Source organism: Lissotriton helveticus, chromosome 5_1 (assembly GCF_964261635.1).
Source record: "Lissotriton helveticus chromosome 5_1, aLisHel1.1, whole genome shotgun sequence".
Taxonomy (NCBI): Eukaryota; Metazoa; Chordata; class Amphibia; order Caudata; family Salamandridae; genus Lissotriton; species Lissotriton helveticus.
In genome coordinates, this window is record NC_136065.1 from 1914744986 (window position 1) to 1914766773 (window position 21788).

A 21788-nucleotide genomic window follows, 5' to 3' on the forward strand; every position below is an offset into this window, starting at 1 on the left:
ACCTTTTGTGAAAAAAAGGTAACCATACAATATATATTACACTGTAAAATTATCAAAACAAATCCATATGCAAAACAAGTCGACGCGGCGTTTCGGTGTCTACTCAATCCTTACACCTTCATCAGGACAAACATATGAAATTCACAGTATCTGTAGTTTGATTACAGAATTGAGTTTAGTCACTCTCTTCAAGGTTTAATGGCTTGGCGTAGACTGGCTTATGACGATTTAGTCACGCTTGGGAGCTTTTAAATATGCCTCCACGTTTTCACCTTGCACGGAGGAACCACCGACACGAAGGCGAACGCACGGAGGAACAGGGAGGCCGGTCTGTAACTCACAGATATCCTTGAACTGAAATTACCAAGCGGAGGTGCAATAAATCAAAAAGCACACCGGCAAATCCAACCATTTTAAGTTGGACATCTATCATATCACCAGACCTAGGAGATCCTAATTATACACGGTGGTTCCTCCGTGCAAGGTGAAAACGTGGAGGCATATTTAAAAGCTCCCAAGCGTGACTAAATCGTCATAAGCCAGTCTACGCCAAGCCATTAAAACTTGAAGAGAGTGACTAAACTCAATTCTGTAATCAAACTACAGATACTGTGAATTTCATATGTTTGTCCTGATGAAGGTGTAAGGATTGAGTAGACACCGAAACGCCGCGTCGACTTGTTTTGCATATGGATTTGTTTTGATAATTTTACAGTGTAATATATATTGTATGGTTACCTTTTTTTCACAAAAAGGTTTTTTTAACATAATTTTAATTTTTTCTAGATTGTAACCCATTTGGGAGGTTGAAATAAATCACGAATTGATTTTTTTACTTACTTGTACATGCTTATTATTTTAACACAGTGAAATTTTGTTGCTTACTATTATTGCTTTAGTGGTTGATTGGTTTATTGATGATTTTGCCCCTTAATAACATTCCCCATAGAAACCCCTCAGGAACTATTTCTCTCAGTAATCTAAGGCTGCTACCAAACACAGGGAAATTTTTGGGGTAATTCTAAATCCCCCTCCCTGACATCCGTCACTAGGGGACCCTCCATTTGTTTGAGCATGCTAATGTTGGATAACCCCAGGACTGAAAAAACACCTTCAAGTGTTAATCGTTGAGCTCCCATTCATCGCATTGTTTGGATACACTGCCAAGAAAGTCGGCCTTCTCGTTGTGAACATCAGGCACGTACTCCACTCGCAAGGAGATGTGGTTGACAAGGAGCCATTCCCATATATTTTGAGCAAGAAAGGAAAGCGCTGGAGATCTCTTGCCGTCTTGCTTTTGGAGGTAAAATATTGTTGTTGTATTATCGGTCCTGACTAGCACCGACGTACCCTTGATATGAGGCAGGAAGGCTTTCAGACCCAGGAATAAGTGGTCCTGTTTGGACCACTTGTTGTGCACCCGTAATTCTTGAAGGTGAGCCCCACCATTTGTCAATTGACACATCCATGGTTTTCACCAGCTGTATCACAGTGTAAATGAAAGAGAGGCCTTGCGAAAGGTTTTCCTTGACCATCCACCATCCTATTGCGGCTCTCATTGCAGCTGAAATGTGAACTTTATCATTGAATGAAGCTTAAGACAGAGTCCATTGTGCATCGAGCTGCTTCTACAGCGGTCGCATGCGGTATGAGCGGGATGCAAGAAGACATCATCCCCAGCATGGACTTGTACTGCCTCACAGAAACAAACTTTTTTGTTGAAAGAAGCTTTGTTGTACCCAGAATACCCAATATCCTTTCTTGAGTGGAAAAGGCCTTGCCGAGATTTGTGTTGAGACGTGAACTGAGAAAGATCAACGATGTGGCTGGAAAAATTGACGATTGTTCCAGGTTGATGCGGAGACCTAGAGACTGGAAGAGAACTAGACAGGCTCTTGTTGATATTTCTGCCACTTGAAAAGACTGAGCCTTTAGGAGCCAATCCTCCAGGTATGGGAACACCTGGTGACCTGATTGTCTTAAAAAGGCTGCTATCTGTGCCATGCACTTGGTGAACACCCTGGGAGCGGATTTCAAACTGAATGGAAGCACTTTGAATTGGTAATGGTGCCCTGCCACCTCGAACCCTAGAAATTGTAGATGCTTTTTGCGGTAGAACATTTGGACGATCCTCAATGAATTCCAGAGTGTGGCCATGCTGGAAATTGTCTTGAACCCATTTGTCTGAAGAACTGTAGTTCCATTTCAGAAAGGATGCAGAGAAGAAAATATCGTGGTGTGGGACTCTGGTGGCAGGGGCCTGATGAACTTCACTGCCTCCTATTGGAGTCTTGGGACTTTCCAGCAGATTGTTACCACTTGCGTTCTGCCAGACTCAAGTAATACTGAGCCGTGCTGGATTGAAAAGACTGGTCGTACGGCTGCTAGGTACTCTGCAGATATGGCTGGTACTTCTATTGTAATTGTGGCTGGGATAAGAATTGCACTTGCAATCTAACCCGAAAGGACGGAAAGCGACACTGCTGGAGACTGCCTAAGGCTTTGGCCGTGTCCTTGTCTGTCTTTATGGATTGAAGCGCCTCGTCTATGTGCTTACTAAACAAGCACTCTCCATCGAAAGGCAAGAAATTGGCTTGGACCTCTGAATGAAAAGTCTTTAGCCACCTTGGCGAGCAGAACCACCCCTCCTGCCATCTTGCGAAACGCAGTGGATGAAACTTCCACGGCTATTTCAATGAGCTCCAAAGACACACTTTCTCCCTCCAATAGAATGCCCTTAGACTCTTTCTTTTATCTTCCGGGAGATACTCAAACAGAACAGAGATGCCAGACCACATCTGCGGGTCAGTTCTCCCAAGAAAGGCCATGGCATTAGAGGCTCGAATGCATGTGGCTGCCAATGCCGAGAACCTCTTTCCAATATTGTCGAGGCGATGCCCCTCCTTGTTTGGTGGGGCTGTACATGCAGACGCTGGATTCTTGCCTCTTCTCTGCACTGCCTACATGACAGTCTGGCCTTGGGTGACCAATGAGGCTTGCAGACGATTCGTCAGGGGCCAGGTATTTTTTATTCAACTTTGGAATGACAGATGGAATGGAGGCTGGTGTTTTCATTAGCTTCAGTCCTTCTTGCCATAGAAAGTCAACGTTGAGTGCCTGGTTTAAAATCATATAGAAAACATTCAGTATGATTAGCTAGCATTGGAAAGTCAAAATGCTTAGAAGCACACTCCAGAAGATCAGGAAATCCCCCAATAACTGCAGGAGGGGTATCCGCATCAGTAGGGATGGGAGATGGTGGCATAGAGGCTATGTAGTCATCCCATTCATCATGGGTGTCTATGTTGTTTGTATCTGAGTATCCTCTGTAATGACTATGGGGCCGATTCACAGAACTAATCAGGGACAAAATCCTAAACTCACTACTTTTGGTATTCACAGAAGACATTTAGTAGTAGCAAAGTTAGGATTTTGTCTTAAGTTAGGATATTGTCTTAAGTTAGGATTTTGCCTTAAGTTAGGATTTTGTCTTCAGTTAAACTTAAGTTTGTCTTAGGTTTTGGTCTTAACCTGTTGCCTGCGTGTGTCAGCCAACGGCTGTCGTGAGCACTACCTCGGTAGTGCTGCACACATCCGTTGGCCGACGACGCAATGGAACGCCCGCACTGCAGCGTATTTTGCGCCGCATTTAAAGAGTTAAGACAAAATCCTAACTTAAGACAAAATTCTAACTTTACTACTACTAAACGCCTTCTGTGAATACCAAAAGTAGTAAGTTTAGGATTTTGTTTAAGATTAGTTCTGTGAAGAGGCCCCTATAGGAGGAGGGATGGACTTTTCTCTGGTGACTTTGAGAGTGCTTTGTCTCAGATGAATAGTGGGAACTTCTTGAGGAGGTAAAGGCCTTCGATGAGCATTTCTGTCCTGAAAACGTTAACAGTGGTCAATCATTTGACAGAGATCAGATACCAGAGACACACGAACGTTCATTGACAGTTCCCTAAAATGATGACACTCCTCCTCCCTATCATCATAAGGGTACCTTACCTGGAAGGAATCTGGCCGCTGCATAGCAGACGTGTCTCCCTTCGCAAAAGGACTGTGATGGACTGTATGTGGGGGCAAGCATGCTCTGATTCTTGGAAGTCTAAAAGGTGAGCAGGAGGTAAAGGGGATATCTTGGAGAAATCCTGAATCTGTCTGGGTTGAAGAAGACAGATTTTTCCTCCGTTGACGGGCTTGATGATGGTGCAACAGCCGATGTGATCATCTACGACACAGTCGACGGTGCGTGGATGGCTTTTATCTGCGTGGCTGTCATCGTTGGAGTCGTCAGAGGACCGGTGGTTGACTCTGAAATTCTCAATGGCGGTGAAGGCCTCTTCGCCGACATCGTTATCGGCGTCAATGCTCCTGCCACCTTAGCTGCCGTCGATGTCTTGACTGTTGTCATCGTAGTCGTCAATGAGGAAGATGTTGATGGTGCCGGAACCTCAGATTTTCTTGAGAAGAGTGGAATCTTCGACAACGAGGCCGTCGACGGTCGAGAAGACAGGTCTCTGAGAGGAGTCAGAGAAGCAGAAGCTGGAGTTGAGAAAGGCCTTGAAGCCTCTGTCTGAGGTTTCTTGTGGTGTTTCCCTTCAGATGTGTCCTGGAACTTGGATCTCTTAGAGTACCCATGATGCAAGGAGCAACTGTCCTCCTTTCTTTTCCTTGAAGAAGAAGGGGCCTTTTCCTCAGGTTCCGACTCTGAGTCTGAAGCAGCCTTCCTTTTCTGAAGCCTGAATAGCAGCCTACCCTCCCTGTCTTTTAGAGTTTTAGCTGAAACAATGCAGCAATATTTGCCTTCCCTGGGATCGTGACTAGGCACTGTTTTTGGGGGTCTTCAGAGAATAGTCTACATTTCCCACAGGTCTTACAAGGCCTAAACAGACCTTTTTTAGGCTCTGTAATCTCAACAATAAGGAAGGGCAAAAGTATATAGTCCAAAATACCGTGAGAGTTCCAGAGGCTGACACTGGGGGTCAAAAATTGAAGATGAAATACTGTAACTGAGCAGAGCTGAGGGAGACTCCCTATCACATGATATGCAGTAAGAAATCTGAGGTATGGTGGCTCTGTAGGGGAAGGGAACTCTGAGGTCCCTACTGTGATTGGCTGACATTTGGATGATATAAATGAGGCTGAATGGTTACATAAGTGAGTTTTCTGTTCTATGGAGGTCTATGGTGATGTTTTATAACTGCTAATTCTTCTATTACCGTGGGACTCCCACCATGACAACAGGGATGATTCAATCATGTGAATCTATAACAGATACAATACTGGAGAACCAACTTATCAATCGTGTCAACTCAAATGATATACTCCACCCCACGCAATTGGGCTTTAGAGCCCTCTATGGAGTCAGCCCTACTTCTTGCAACTGAAATCTTGATAAGGCGTGCTAATGAAGGACAAACAGCTGCTTTGGTGTTACTTGAACTAAGCACAGCTTTTGACACAGTATTGTATAACCTATAACCTACTTCTTCAGAGGTTAAGTCCATGCGGAATTAGGGGTACAGCTTTATGCTGGATGCCCTCTTTCCTTCTATCGCGTAGCTTTCAAGTAGCCCAGCACCTGCATATGTCAGATAGCATTCCTCTCATGCAAGGGCCTATATTTAGCCCTACCCTATTCAATCTATATATTGGCCCTTGCAAAAATTGTGGTAAAACACAATGTAACAATTTTGTCCTATGTTTTTGATACACAGCTCATTGTCCCTCTAACTCAGGACACTGAGGTGGCTGCCACTCAATTTTCTTTATGCCTAGAGGAGCCTCCTGGATGTCCAACAATTGCCTAAAACTTAATGGCAATAGAACAGAAGTAACGATAATCGGGAAAGCGCCTTCTATCTGGTCATCGGCCTGGTGGCCTGAGGCCCTGGGAGAAACCTCTGTCCTAAACAACAGAAATGAAAATCTAGGGGTGTGGTCGGATCCTAAACTCTTGTTTGAGAGGCAAATTAGGAAGGTAACTGTAAGTGCTTAGGGACTCCCAAAGTCCTAAGGAAACTCCTCGACCTACTACCTATAGCGGCCGAAAAACTATTGTTCCTGCCCTAGTTACATCTCAAATAGACTATGGTATTATCCTCTATCTGGGAGCTTCTAAAGGAAGTTTATTCAAACTCCAACGCATCCAAAACGCTGCTGCGCGGTTGGTCCTTAATCTCTCTAAAGCTCAGTCGGCTCTTCACTGGTTGCCAGTGGAGAACAGAATAACCTACAGACCTTGTGCTACTGCCACCAAAATTTGTGGAACAAAGGCCCGAGCTACCCGCAATCTATGTTAACAGCCTACATACCTGCATGCAATCTAAGATCTGTAGGGTCTCATTTGGTCACATGCCAAGAGTGCAAAGGGCCAGATGGGAGCCCGGTCCTTCAGTTATCTTTCAGCCAAAAGGTGGAACACTTTGCCACTGAATTGGAGAACTGAACCTACGGAAAGGACCTTCCACAAGGGACTAAAACGTGGCTGTTTCTCCCTCAAATATACAGAATATCTAGTGGTCTTCCTTTAGTGCTCCTGCTCTTGTTAGCTTAGGCATAGTTCTTCTTCTACCCTTCTCTTTCCTTCCTCATAGGGGGTTAGAATCCTAGCGCGGGTACACAATGTTGTGTGTAACCAGGCGCTTTACAAATGGTAAATAAATAAATGCTAGCCCTTGGCACTAAAACAATCCTAGTGGACTAGAATCAACTACAGAAACTCCCTACAAGAGGAGGTGGACCATTTAATGTAATACTAGGGGTGCCAACAATATAATGTACGAAAAAGCACACAACACCTCTTTCTCACCGAGCTTATGGGACTCACTTGACCTTTACCTCCAAAGAGTGGACCCGCCATAGCCTTCACATATCAGGGCAAATACCACAAACACACATCCTAGGCCTTGCAGACCTGTGGCCACCAAAACCCCTATAGTTCTGACTACAAATCAAGTGATCAAAGCTCCCCTCCCCCTTTCTTTCGCCACTCTCATCCCCTCTCTTCTCTCACTCTCCTCTAGCTCTTCTTCTCTTGCACACTTTGACAATTTATCCTACATCTAATTAGTGTATGCCAGTTTTCGCTCAGCTCTTGCATACGGACCACTCATTCTTGTTGTTACTCCATGTTCTACCTATAGTAAGCCCGTAACCACCACCTCTATAATTATTAAAGCGACCTGTAATGTAATGTCATTCCACGATGAACGAATGTAATGTACAGTGGCACTAATTAATGTAAGGAACTGGAATGTATTGTCGTCCTACAATGAAATTGTATATTGCTATATATCTTACCTTGTAGTGTGCTAGCATATTTCACTATGTATCTGCCCTTTGCTTATCTGCTTCTCTCTTATATATATACCTTGATAATAAAATGTTTGAACCCAAGAAAGTTGACTTGTGTGACTGGGAGTTTGTCGGTGCTCCACAGAGAAGGCACAGTAGTGTTCTGGGGTAATGCCTGTGGCATGCATGCTCTTGTAACCTAATCCACCTCCTCCTTTATCTGGCCTTCTTCAGATATGAAAATGAGCTGGCCATGCGCCAGAATGTGGAGGCTGACAACCATGGGCTGCGCAGAATTCTAGATGACCTGACCATGTCCAGATCTGAAATGGAGATGCAATTCGAGAACCTGACAGAGGAGTTGGCCTACCTCAAGAAGAATCACCAAGAGGTAGAGGTCTAATCATGACCCATTAATGATAGCTTTCACTTGGATGGTGCCTGCTTCTCATTTTGGAAGTGTGAATGGCCTTCAGTTCTGTTTTTAGGATTCCTGAATCTATTTTACAACTGCAACTTTTCTCCAAAAGGCTAGTAATGAAGGTATAGTGTCTGCGCAGGGGTGATTTACTGGGGAAATAGGTGACCTTCTAGAGGGGAGTGAGCTAATGAGAAAAGCCTGATCTGGTTGTTAGAGGGTGTGGGGTCTGTTCGGCACTACGTTCTAAAGGGAGGGAGAGTTGCCATATGTGTGTGGTTTAAGAGATAATATGTTATTTTTTAAGCAGTATGCTCTCCTGGCTGAGGCACCATTTTTGGGAAACGGCATTTAGTGGGTGAGAATGTGATCAGATATGAAGATGTTCTCTATTGCAACATGGCTTCTAGAGGCCAAGGCAGCTGTCTATGTAGTTGTCTCTTGCAATGGCTGGGGTGCAGTAGTTTATGATAGTGTGTTCTATTGGCATACAGTGTGATTTTAATGTGTAATATGTTTTGGTGGCAAAAGCTTGATCCAATCTGCCATGGAATTTCACAGGCTACCATGTTGTCTATTTAAGTTTTCAATTATACTTACCTAGTGAATTGCCTATTGAGGTCTATATTCTCCTGGATGAGGGTGTGATCTACACATTTATAAGTTCTTCTGGCGCATGATGTGATCTTTTGGGTGTTGTACAACACCAGCTAAGGGCATGGTGTCTTGGTAACTAGTTGTACCAGAAGCAAGTTCCGGGTATTGAATTGCACTGGAATAGTGTCTAACCCATAAGCTTATAATATGCTCTGTTGGACTCAATTTTGATAAACAGGGCACACATTTGTGTTATTTAGTGTTTTACCTTGTGAAGTTCATGTAGTATGAATACAAGAATGAGGTGTAAACAGGAGGCTGCTGGAATGGTGTGAGCGTTGTATAGTTGTACCTCTATGGTCTGTTAAGCTGAAGAGTTAGTAGCAGGATCAGGATTCTGCAGGTGGCATGTGGTCTGGTGGGAAGATGCTTGTTATAAAGATAAAGTATGTGGTTTTATTTAAGGGGAGTGGTATTTATTAAATAGTAAGGTGAAGTGCAAGGGGTTATAATGTGGGTTGGATCTAGGTGAAGGTGGGTCTAATGAAAGGGGGTCTTATGTAGGATGCAGTGTTATAGGGAGAGAAGGTGTGAGCCAATGAAGGGCGTGTTGTAGAGTGTACAGTGACGGGTTGTAGTCTCTTCGCAGGGGTGTGCACTTGTGGGAGATGGTGTTATTTAATAGGAGAGGTGTGGCGCAGAGGCCAGAGCAACGTACTCCGGAGCGCGGGGCTCACAGTTCAATCCCCAAAGCCTATGGAAGCTCAACATCAGGTGACTATGGGCAATAGCTCACTTAATCTCCTCAATGGCCCCCCAATGCCTTGATACCCTTAGGGTGATCATTTGCGCTATACAAATGTGGAATTATTATTTTATTATTAGGACGAGCTGTGAGGTCACGGATGTCGACTTGTGAGAGGAGGCATGATCTAACGAAAGGCAGTGTCTTCAAAGATCTGAGACAGTGTTCCCCAGGGTTTAATTATGAATTTCTTAAGGGTGGATTTAGGTTTTCAATAGATTTATGATCCCAATGCCCTCTAGTCAATTCCCACGGCATTCATTTGAAATCTAGTGTTCCCCAAATCTTTTACATGTATATTTATTCCTGTTCATATGATCTGCAAGCCAATGGTCTTCTTGCTCTGCACAGGAAATGCTGAATGTGTCTGGAAATGTGTGTGGCCAAGTAAATGTCGAGATGGACGCTGCTCCTGGACAAGACCTCACCGAAGTCCTGAATAGAATGAGAGGCGACTATGAGGCGCTGGCGGAGAAGAACCGCAGGGAAGCCCAGGCCCAGTTCTTGAAGGCGGTAAGAAGCTTGTTACAAAGGCACATTGTGCAATGTAATATGGTGAGCAGCCAAATATGCAGGCGTATTTCACACTTGTTGGAACCTAACAATGCTCTCCTCTCTCTTTCAATCTGTTGTCTCAGTCTGAAGAATTGAAAGTACAGCTCACTGAGAACGTGCAGGCGGTGCAGTCATCGAAGAGCGAGGTGTCAGATTCTCGTCGCACTCTCCAGAGCTTGCAGATCGAGCTTCAGTCTCAGTTGGCCATGGTACGTATGTCTCAGATACCGTGTGATTAATAAGCATGGGCGTAAAATCCATTCCGCTTGCGGATTTTCGGCAAATTCGCAATCCGCGAACTCTCGCGAACTTGCCAAAAATTCGTAAATCCGTGCGAAGCGGATTTTTTGCTTGGTCGCACTTGCCAACTAGAATACTATACAATTTCGCGGGAGTAAACACTTGCGAACACGTAGATGCGGCGGGCAGCGACAATCTCGCAATTGCGAGATTGCAAAATTTACAATTTCGCACAAGAAATCCACCAGCAGGCAGCATAAACCTTGAAAATTATGATTTTTATCAGAATAACTCCTCAGGTTGACATTTGCCTGCACTTTTTTTTTGCAAGGAGTTCATTTTGGGGGGGGGGGGAGGAAGGAAGTGCCCCGCAGTCTCCAACTTCCTGTTCCTGTCCAGCAGGCTCCTCCCAGTGCTTTCTTCATGTGCTGGTCACTTTGATTTGGATCTTGACCTGGAAGGATTACTTTTTGTGGATGCTGCTGGATATTTGGATTTTTGCAAAACTGAAAGCACTCAGCAGGTGCAAAAGTTAAATCTTATCATTAGTAACCATTCCCTGTAGTGCCTGGAAGGATTACTTTTTGTGGATGCTGCTGGATATTTGGATTTTTGCAAAACTGAAAGCACTCAGCAGGTGCAAAAGTTCAATCTTATCATTAGTAACCATTCCCTGTAGTGCTTCCTGAGGGGCCCCTTCAGAGTTCAGTTGCCTACTTGCAACTATTCTATGACCCTGCTCTGACCCTCACAGCAGGCTCAGAGAATGGCTACAAGTATACAACAAAGGTCCTGTTAAAAAAATTACACTGCAACAGAAAGAAATTACAGATAAGGAAGCAGGTGCCAGCCAGGAAGTTCAAATTCAGTGACACATTAATCAGCCCCTAATTCATTCATGTCAGTTGAGGCAGGGCAGGTGTGCTTTTCCCCCCATAATCTACAGTGATGAACTAGAGGGTGGCATGGGTGAGCCAGAGGGTGGCATGGGTGAGCCAGAGGGTGCCAGTGGTGAAACAAAGGGTGGCAGTGGTGAAACAGAGGGTGCTGTGATGAACCAGACGTAGAAACAACATGGTCGCGACCGTTGCTACCCGACAAGTAAGTTTGCGTTTGCGAACTGGTAAAAAACCCTTGCGAAATGGCAGAAACACTTGCGAACACAAAAAAAAAAGGAATCCGCAAAATTTGCGAGAGTTCGCGGATTTTGCGGATTGCGAATCCGTAAATACGCAATTTTGCGAATTGCCAATTCGCAAAATCCGCCCATTCTTAGTGATTATCAGAAGTAGAGGAATACACTTTTACTCACGTGAGTGTATACTTTTTTTAAAAATTCTCTGTTGATACCTAGATGTAGGCTTTTTAAGTAATCTAGACATATTTGCAAAAATATTCTTCAAATATCAGTAGAATTACATAGAATGAATAAACCTCATGTCAGCAGCAGCTTCTCCCAAAATATAAACCTGCCTATTTAAAATTCTTAAAAATAGACAATGCATGATATAGTGATATGTTAATGGACAGCATACGGATGGCCACCTTCAAAAATTGCAACATCTTGAGTTTTCATTTCTTTACTGACATTACAGCCTACCCCACTAAGTGGCACAAGAAATGGGGCAGCTTTGTGGGCATAGTGTTTCACAGTGAGAGGTGAAGGGTGTTCAGCCATTAGTATAGTGCATATAAACCAAACACAAAAGGATGCTCTCAACATGAGGTGCCAATAAACATGCACTTTATCAAACTGCTCTTGGTTCTCTGCCAGCCTACTTGACATGTTTGTAGTGCTCCTGTCTGTTCTGTAACATGCTGGGGTCATCTCTTGACAGAAAAGCTCCTTTGAAGCAACCTTGGCAGAGACAGAAGGAAGGTACGTGGACCAGCTCACGCAGATGCAGCAGAGGATCAGCGGCCTGGAGCAGCAGCTGATGCAGCTCCGCAGCGACATGGAGCAGCAGAGCTTCGAGTACCAGCAGCTCCTGGACATCAAGGCCCGGCTAGAGATGGAGATCGAGACCTTCCGGCACCTGCTGGAGGGAGGGTTTGTGTAAGGAAAGCTTTCATAGCTATCTCAACTCTCTTATAAGGGGCAAGAATTGTCTACTGGAAGGATATCATTCATAGTTAACAATGTCCCCTTAGACCTTAATAGAGTGACGTTGATACACATTCTTGCGTTGACCCCATGGATAGTAACTCATAATCCTTTCCCAAAAACTCTATAGGTTTAATGGGCTATATGTCAGACTAGCGAGGATAAAAATATAGACCTGTCAAAATACTGTGGCCAAAATATGGAATAGCAGAATATTTTGAGGCCCAGCACAAAAACAATATGGGAAGGGGGACTGCACAGCCCCCTTCCAGGCCGATTTTGTCCCCAGGGATCCCATTCCCGTGGCCAAGCCATTAAAAAACAAGGGGAAGTGGGTTGCGTGCCTCCCCCTCCCCAGACAGTGCTCAGCCTCGGGACCCCATACCCCTGGACCTAGCTGTGCAATCCAAAGGAAGGGGGGTGCGCAGCCCCTCTTTTGGAGCCAATAATGGCCCTGGGAACCCCATCCCCGTGGGCTGGGCTACTGCTCTGTCCAGGGGTGCCTACCCTTGGGACCTAGCGTGTTTGTTCTTGCTTGGCTGGAGTATTTGTAACGATGCCAGCTGTCAAATTGGCCTGGGGAGGGGGTCACATGTCCCCCTCCCCCTAATTTTTTATGGCCAGACCCAGGGAGATGGGGTCCTAGGGCCGTCACCAGCCCGGGGAGGGAGTCCCTTTCCTTTCACCGTAATCAGCCCGGGGAGGGGGGCTGTGTGCCCCCTCCCGCATTATCTGACTGTGGGAGGCTGGCCGCAGGCAGGCGCTGCGGGAAACACATGCGTGGTGGGGGTTGGATTAACATAAGGTAATTAAATATTACTTAATGTTAAAAAAGCCCTAGAAATTCAATGAAAAAAACAAAGGTTACTGTGATGTTATAGTTAGAAAACAGAATTAAAAAAAAAACTTTAGATATTCATCACTAAAAACCAAAGGTTACAAGGACATTATAGTTAGGTTCAGATTTTACGAGCACAAAACCATAGAAATTCCGCAGTTCTAGTTATACTTATTTGAAGGAACCATAACTTGTACCGTAAGGTAACTATAACTTGCGCCCTTGCCATGCACTGCTAATTACGCCACAAATTATGTCAGTCCTGACATCTTTAATAACATCATTGATTATATCAGTGCAACGTTTGCTGTGAAATTACAGAGGAGAAAAATATGCCTTGTGATGGCGCAAGTTATAGTTATCTTAGGGCAAGAGTTATAGTTTTTTTAAGAAAAGATCATCGTCGTTGTCATTCTATGTGTTAGCCAAAGTGCACAAAAGTGTTACCAATACCCCGGGAAGACCATTTGTCTCCTCGAATTATGGCTTTCTTGGGAATACAGTGATCTATATAGACGTCTTCCTTTCCCCCTTTGAGAAGGCTTTACCAGCATATTGTAGGGGTAGTGAGGATTTCCTGACTAAGGGCTTATTAAGAGCGCTGGTGACCGCCAAGAAAAGTGTGGCAGTGAGGAAACAAAGGGAGCCCTACAGGGCCCCTTTGTGCCTTACGCCATGTGGATCCAAACAGGGGCGCAAAACATGTGCCCCCATGTGTGCATGCACACCAGTACCTGCACGACATGGACTGCAGCAGTGCAGGCCGTGCAGGTAATGCCTTTGACGTTCCCATTGCAGTGTCTATTCCATAGGCACCACCATGGGAATGCCAAAGAACCACCCACCAGACAGGAGAAAACCACTGATCTGGCAGGCAGTTAATACATGGGTCTGGTGGTACAGGAGCAGGGCGATCACATTCCCACACCGCCAAAATCTTAATAAGGCCTTAAAATACATAATGTGGAATGCGATGAATCCTTCCTTAGGATCACAATGGACATTACGTCTTTGTACACTTGTATTGATCCTTCATTCAGGGTGCATGCTCTATCTCAGGACTAGATCTTTATGTTTTCTTGAACATAACAAAATCAGCTCCGTATGATTCAATAGCGTTTGAGAGAAAATATTTTCCTGCATGATCAGGTCTTTTATCATCAGAAGACGGGAACTGCAATGGGCACCTGCTTCCCCCCCTGCTTCACGAATCTTGAGATGGCCTGGTGGGAGGAGTAGGTGGCCTTGGCGGAGGGTTATCATGAGGATATGCAGCATGTGTTCATATGGACTCGCTATATTGATGATTTATTTTTTCTTTGGAATGGCCCCATGTATATAAGCATGTATTTATACTATAGATATGTACCTATACATGTGCATTGCTTTGTATAGGGAGAGCCAGGCACTTCCGCTTTGACCAGTTAGCGGTCTAGATGCAGGGATCTCTCACTCATAAAGGGCGCAAGGCTTGCGGTGCGGTGAGTTGGGCAGTGGCAGTGTCCTCGAACCGCTTGGCGCTGCAGAGTGTGTAGGCAACTTGTTTTAAAAATCTCTTTTAATGTTTAATTTCCGTTGGCCTCTGGTTTTCTTTTAACAGTGTACAACATTTGTTTGCGGCGGAGTGCTAGGGGCGTTTGTTATCCTCACCTCAGCGGAAGCCTGGGCTCAGTCTCCACTCCTTCCCGCCTCGGTCCGACGCGGTTACTAGTACCGTTGCACGGAGGGCGGGGAAGGGAGAGCCAGGCACCTCCGCTTCGACCAGTTAGCGGTCTAGCTGCAGGGATCTCTGACTCATAAAGGGCGCAGGGCTCGCGGCTGCAGTGCGGTGAGTTGGGCAGTGGCAGTGTCCTCGAACCGCTTGGCGCTGCAAAGTGTGTAGGCAACTTGTTTTAAAAATCTCTTTTAATGTTTAATTTCTGTTGGCCTCAGGTTTTCTTTTAACAGTGTACAACATTTGTTTGCGGGGGAGTGCTAGGGGCGTTTGTTATCCTCACCTCAGCGGAAGCCTGGGCTCAGTCTCCACTCCTTCCCGCCTCGGTCGGACGCGGTAACTAGTACCGTTGCACCTAGGGCGGGGAAGAAAGAGCCAGGCACTACAGCTTCGACCGGTTAGCGGTCTAGCTGCAGGGATCTCTCACTCATAAAAGCCACATGCCTCAGCGACCGCGCAGTGTGGGCGCGCCACCGACGCGCCGAAGGCACGCCAAAGACAAGCCTGTCTGCGCCCGTTCGTGGCAGTCCGGGGCCTGGGGCCAGAACCCCTGGTGGTTTCGGAGTAGGATTAGAGTATAGCTCCCTAGAACTTCATGCACTCTTCCCCGCTATTGATGACTCATGTAGGCACAGTATTGAGGGAGGGAGCAAGAGTTGGGAGTGTAGGTATTATTCTTTCAGGTTGAGCGCCTGGAGGGAGGTTCAGGAGGCGAGCTCGTCTTTGAACCTCTGCCTACTGAACTGTAGATCACTTAGAAAACACAGGATGGAGATCTATGACCTTCTTTTAGATGGTCAGGTAGTTTGATGTTCCTTAGCGAGACTTGGCTGGATGAGGATTCAGTGCCTGAAATCCTCAAGGCATTGCCTAGCGGCTATGCGATCACCAGTGTAGATAGGCTTTCCTGCAGAGGAGGGGCGGTGGTGATCATTTTTAAGCACATCATCCATTGCTCTATCGAGACAGTCGTTATAGCAGATAGTGAGGCTGGTCTTTTTACGATCAGGGCTGCCTCGAACTACATCCTGAAAGGGCGCCTGGTCTATAGACCCCCTGGACCTCTCACTCGCTTTTCATCTCGCTTGATAGAATGCCTCATACAACCAGCACTTCGATAAGAGAAACTCTTATTGCTCAGTGATCTAAATTTGCACTTTGATGACGCAACGAATACTGGGGCTTGAGAGTGATGTCAGGAATTGGCTACTACACAACTTACGTTAAAATCTGATTTCCCCACTCATCAACTGGGTCATTTACTTGACCCTATTTTTGCCAACTGGGGTGCTATAGTTGTGAGGTCACTGCTTCCTGTTTTATGGTCTGATCACTTCTTGGTTCCTTTAGCGGTGAGGTTGCCCGGGTTAAAGATACAGGAGAAATCCAAGATGAAAATAGCACACCGGAAGTGGGCCGGCTTCTCTCAAAAGAAGTTTAACAATGCCCTCGCTCAGGGTGGGCTGCCGGGGGGATTAGATGCTGAAGGTGCATGCAAATCCTTGGATAGGCGCATTACGGAGGCACTGGACAGCACCACTCCCTGTACACTAAAAATGCCGGGAAGAGTACAAAAATCATCTCCCTGGTATAACACCGCCTTGAGAACTGCTAAAGCAGATTGTAAACACCTAGAAAGGTGGTGGAGGAAAGACTTCTCTGCCCAGGTGAAGAGGGAGTATAAAGTCACCCTGAAGAGATATCATGTGCTCATCAGAAGGGCTAAGGCATCCTATTATCAGGATAGAATTGGGGCGGCTGAAAATTCAGCGAAGGAACTGTTTAGGGTCTATAAAGAAATATCCTCCCTAGCGGAAACGGTAGCACCAGTGGTTGACTCAGAGGAGTCATGCAATTGTGTGTCGGATTTTTTTGCAGATAAGGTGGAGAAGATTTACTCCACCTTCCCTGCCTCGGCTCGAGTAGGCCACGGGACCTCTGGGGAAGCTGGTCACATTCTAGAGATAGATAGTATTAATAAATTAATTGTTCCCACCCCCCAGAGATTTTAACAAAAGTTAGCATCAGTAATAAGTCAGGTTCTCCCAGACCCTGCCTCCCCCAAGCTGCTTAGAGGGGGTATTGAAACTCTTGAGCCTTGTATCAGACACCTCTTGGAGTTATCCTTTAAGTCAGGAACGGTGCCGTTAAGATGGAAGGAAGCAGTGGTCCTTCCACTACCTAAGAAACCCCACATTAGTCTAGACCAACTTGATAATTTGCATTAAATTTCCTTGCTTCCTTACTTCGCAAAAGTTGTGGAGAAGGTTGTACGCCACAAGACCGTAGCGTGAGTCTTGTGGCGTGTTTATCTGGAGACAAGCATGTATTGTTTGTTTTTAACTGAGGCAACATTTTTCAAATAGATACTTCGTAATTTGCTTACTTTGCACTATCGTACCTCCTTCGTATTGTTTCCTGGGGCCTTTGTATCTAGAGTGCTAACGCAGTGCCAGGAACGTTATCCTGACCCGCCTGAAGATTAGCGCTCTAGTGGTTAGGGTGGTTGGTAATTTCTGGCTCCCCCTCCACTTCCTGTCCCTTATTTAATCCAGAATGTAGCGACCGCGCAGATCGTAGCGTGAGTCTTGTGGCGTGTTTATAACTTTTTAACTGGAGACAAGCATAGCTGAGCGTTTAAATTGTATTGTTTGTTTTTAACTGAGGCAACATTTTTTAAATAGATACTTCGTAATTTGCTTACTTTGCACTATCGTACCTCCTTCGTATTGGTTCCTGGGGCCTTTGTGTCTAGAGTGCTAACGCGGTGCCAGGAACGTTATCCTGACCCGCCTGAAGATTAGCTCTCTAGTGGTTAGGGTGGTTGGTGATTTCTGGCTCCCCCCCTCCACTTCCTGTCCCTTATTTATTCCAGAATGTGGCGACCGCGCAGATCGTAGCGTGAGTCTTGTGGCATGTTTGTAACTTTTTAACTGGAGACAAGCAGCTGAGCGTTTAAATTGTATTGTTTGTTTTTAACTGAGGCAACATTTTTTAAATAGATACTTCATAATTTGCTTACTTTGCACTATCGTACCTCCTTCATATTGTTTCCTGGGGCCTTTGTATCTAGAGCGCTAACGCGGTGCCAGGAACGTTATCCTGATCCGCCTGAAGATTAGCGCTCTAGTGGTTAGGGTGGTTGGTGATTTCTGGCTCCCCCGCTCCACTTCTTGTCCCTTATTTAATCCAGAATGTGGCGACTGCGCAGCGGGCGAGTGCAGCGGGCGCACCGGCGGCACGCCAAAGGCAAGCCCGTCTGCACCCGTCCGCGCCAAGACCGCGACAGGCGCAGGCCTTCCTGGCCTTAATCTCCCTCACATTGTCTACCAAACCAATGACCTTAGAAAGCTTGACTTCCAAAACAAGTGTACCTGTCAAATCCCTATGGAGCATATTTGGGGTCCTATTTCTTGTCGAACCTGCTCCTGGACTATGTCCATGCTTTCATCTGACGCCTCGACACAGATATCTATCACCCCTATCATTCAATCTAGCCTCAAAGGAGGGCTTATTAATGAGCGGTCAATGTGCAGTCATAGCCAGGATATTAAGGAACTAATTCTTGAATTCAAATTAGATTTCCTTTTTATAACCGAAACTTGGCTAAATGACTGGAGCAACCCTGATCTGTCGATCGCTCTGTCACCTGACTATATCATATTCAGGGTGGACAGGTTGAGTGGCAGAGGAGGAGGTGTTGCTATAATTATAAGAAACACTCTGAAGTGCCACACGTTTAGTCTTAGCCACCTTAAATGTGCTGAAAGCATTGGCTTTTCCATCATGCTTAATGCCTCGCTGTCTTTCACAGGAGGCTTAATATACCGTCCCCCAGGTAGCTCTACCGTGTTTCTTGAATCTCTGGGCGAATCCCTAGGTCAGCTGCTACTTTGTTATCCTCATTTCACGCTACTTGGAGACTTCAATTTACAGCTGGAATCGATTCATAAACTTTTATTCGATTGACATAACATTCAATCATAAAAAGTACAATTTAACAATCAAAATAAATTTTCATGGATACACAATTAAAACTGTAAAAAAAAAAAAAAAAAATACAAATTAAGTGCAACACTAAAGGAAAAACAATAGTTACGATAGAGTAAACAAAGTGTGAAGAATGTCAATTCATGTAATAGAAGACCCAATCATAAAACGTGTTTTTAAACAGGATTTCAGGAAAAGTGCCACACATTTAGCAGCATGGGGGGTGTCCAGCATCTGGAGAGCCAGAAAAGCTGGCCGACACGTTCTCAACCCCATGCTACGTAAGAGGGGAATTATCCATTTTTTACGTTGTTGAACAAAGAAAAAGCAGAAAAAAATGGTGTGTATGTTTGATTGAACCGAAACACCATCGCACGGACAGCAAGCCATTTCGTGCGACCAATTATGCACATTAGGGAAAGTAACAAGACGAAAAAATAAATTAAAACGAAATCTTGTTAACACATACTTTTCAAAATTAGATAGGAAAAAGGATAAATAGGGCTGGGTACCATGGGTAGATTGTATGGATAAAATGTGCACATTACTTGGCTTCAGTATCTCTGTATAGAGGCGGAGATGCCTCAGATGGTTCATACAGAGAATTTTCAGGGCCTTTTTACTGATGTCAGACAAAGACAGTGGGTCAGAAAAATAGGTATCACAATTCATATCCCTAAAAAAGTTTGAGACATACAGTAACCAGGGAATTTTTTGCCAATTTGCTAAGGTAAGGCAATCCTGGAGAAGGGAGCGGGTAAGATGACATTGAGGTGTTGTCCAAATACGGCGCCATAAAAGAATCGGCTGGCATCTGATGGAATCTATTATATAATCGATGCCCAGCTCGATATGGGAGCCGTATATTGGAGCGCTCCTGGGTAGAGCCAGGATATATTTAATAAACTTAGTGTGGACTAATTGTAGGCTATCAACCTGGACATGGCCCCAAACGGGAGCGCCGTAGGTGGCTACGCTGTGGCATTTTGCTTGATAGATCTTAAGCAGCTCTTTAGGAGCAGGTTTACCCAATTTTCGAGAAAAGGAAACCAAGGCTGAAGTTGCTCTTTGGAAGTGCATTTTTCTGCAAGCCACAGCCTGTTTCCAGGCTAATTGGTCGTCCATTAGGATGCCTAGGTAAGGATATTCCCTGGCACGCTCCAGTCTAACCTGTTCTAGGTAGATAGATTTGGGGTGTTTTACTTTGGGACCAAAGTGCATTACGAAAGTCTTGCTCTTGTTGACTTTTAGTCCCAAGGAGGACATGAACTGGTTATACTTGTCTACTTGTTTCTGCAACTGGATGAGGGTCCTAGCTAGAATGACGGAATCGTCAGCGTACAGTAAGGCAGGGATTGAACGGTGGTCGATAGTAGGAAGGTCCTGGCTACCCTTTAACAAAGCCTTTTCAACCCCGTTGGTATAGAGGTTGAAAAGGAAAGGGGCCAGGACACAGACCTGCCTTACTCCTCTCGTAACAGGAAAAGAAGGTGTTAGTTCTCCGGCTAGCCCAAAGCTCACACACGCGGTAGCGTCGGAGTAGAGCTCGCGCAGGAAGTTAACGAGAGGGGGATCCACTCCAAGGTCGCTCAGAATAGACCAGAGCCTGGAGTGGATCACACAGTCGAAGGCGGAACTGAGGTCAATATAAACTGCGTACAAGTTACCGCGCTTCGCTCCTACATACTTGCCGATCAGTAAGGTTAGGTTTAATGCCTGCTCTATCGTACCAAGGCCCTCCTGGAACCCATACTGGAGATCGGTTAAGATGTTATTTTCCGTCGCCCAGTCCTGGAGTCGTTCCAGGAGAAGGCGCCCAGCGACTTTCCCCAATGAGTCCAGGAGGGAAATTGGTCTGTAACAGGCAGGGTTGCTGCAGTCTCCCTTTTTAAAGATCGGCAATAGTATGGAGGAGGACCAGGAATCCAAGAGGCCATTTGATGAGACTGCCGCCATCACCTGGGTGACAACTGGGGCCCACAATTCTAAGTTGCTAGAGAAGATGTCCAGGGGAACACCGTCTGGGCCGGGCGCTTTTCCTGTTTTTGAACGCGCTAAGGCATGCAAAACCTCACCCAAGCTAAAGTGCAAGTCAATGGGGTAAGTTGAAACACCAGCGGGATCAACGAGTGGGGAGTCTACTGATAGAGCAGGGTCAGAGGGTCCCCCAAATATTTTCGAAAAATGAGACACCCAAAGCTCTGCAGAAATTGCCACCTCTAAGTGCTGCGGTCTATTATCCTCAGCTAAAAAGGGTGATTTAATGACACGCCAAAACTGGGCGCTATCTTTGGATAGACAGCACTCGTGTAATTGGTCCCAAAGGTTTTTCCTTAGAGCCTTTTTACGGATCTGTTGGGCCACCTTATAGTCCTTTCTTAATTTAGCTATCAGAGAAGGAATTCTGTTGGTGCTATTTGTGGCCTGTTTTAAGGCTGATAAGGCTTTGCGACATGTTTTGTCGAACCATCCCATAGAACCTTTCATAGGGGGATTATGTTTGCGAGATAGCACTGAACGCATTACTGAAAGGATCTCTTGAAAACTAGTTAAAATGAACTGGGGTGAAGAATCTACAGCAAGACAGTTGTTTATCCATGGGAGGGAATTGGATATAACTTTGGCAGAGGTAACTAGAGGGTCAATTTTTGACCATTTAACAGAAAAGCCATTCACTTTGTCCATGGCCAATGACTGTTGGATTAGGTGGCTAATCTTATTAGGTTGGGAGCCGCCGCATGGGATGGACAGGATGATACTGTTGGGGTAGTGATCGCTTGAGATGTCAGAACCCGTGCTAAACCGTTGGAGATTACCTTTTAGCAATGATGAACATAGAATAAAATCAATGGTGGACAGCCTACCCCTACCATGAAAGGTAGGCTTAAAATCAATAGGGGGATCTACCAAAACGTTAGCAAAGTCAAGTTCCATTTCAGCCAGGCTATCATTCAAAGCGTTACCAGCACAGGAATGAATAAAATGAGTTAATGGACAGTCATTTTCGTCCTGTCAACCACAAATTCCTTAGCTATAATTAGGGCACAATGAAACATTAAAATCACCCCCCCAAATTGTGTGACATAGAAATGTTGGGTGATTATTACGATAGTCGTTAATTAGAAAAGAAATTTCTTTCACACATTTAATACAATCAGATACACTAAAGTTGTTATAAAAATTAATACAAAGATAAACAGTACTTTTGCTAAATTCAAGCGAAATAAT

The 21788-nt window shown here is 45.2% G+C and overlaps 1 pseudogene across 1 annotated transcript in view; it reads left to right on the top strand.

Moving 5' to 3' along the window:
* The window catches only part of LOC144753877 (keratin, type I cytoskeletal 12-like), a 91779-nt pseudogene that overhangs the window by 49913 nt on the left and 20078 nt on the right, over positions 1–21788 (top strand). The window contains exons 3-6 of the transcript XR_013594585.1: positions 7534–7690; positions 9471–9632; positions 9758–9883; positions 11753–11970. The product of XR_013594585.1 is annotated as a keratin, type I cytoskeletal 12-like (transcript). The remainder of the gene's footprint in view (positions 1–7533; positions 7691–9470; positions 9633–9757; positions 9884–11752; positions 11971–21788) is intronic.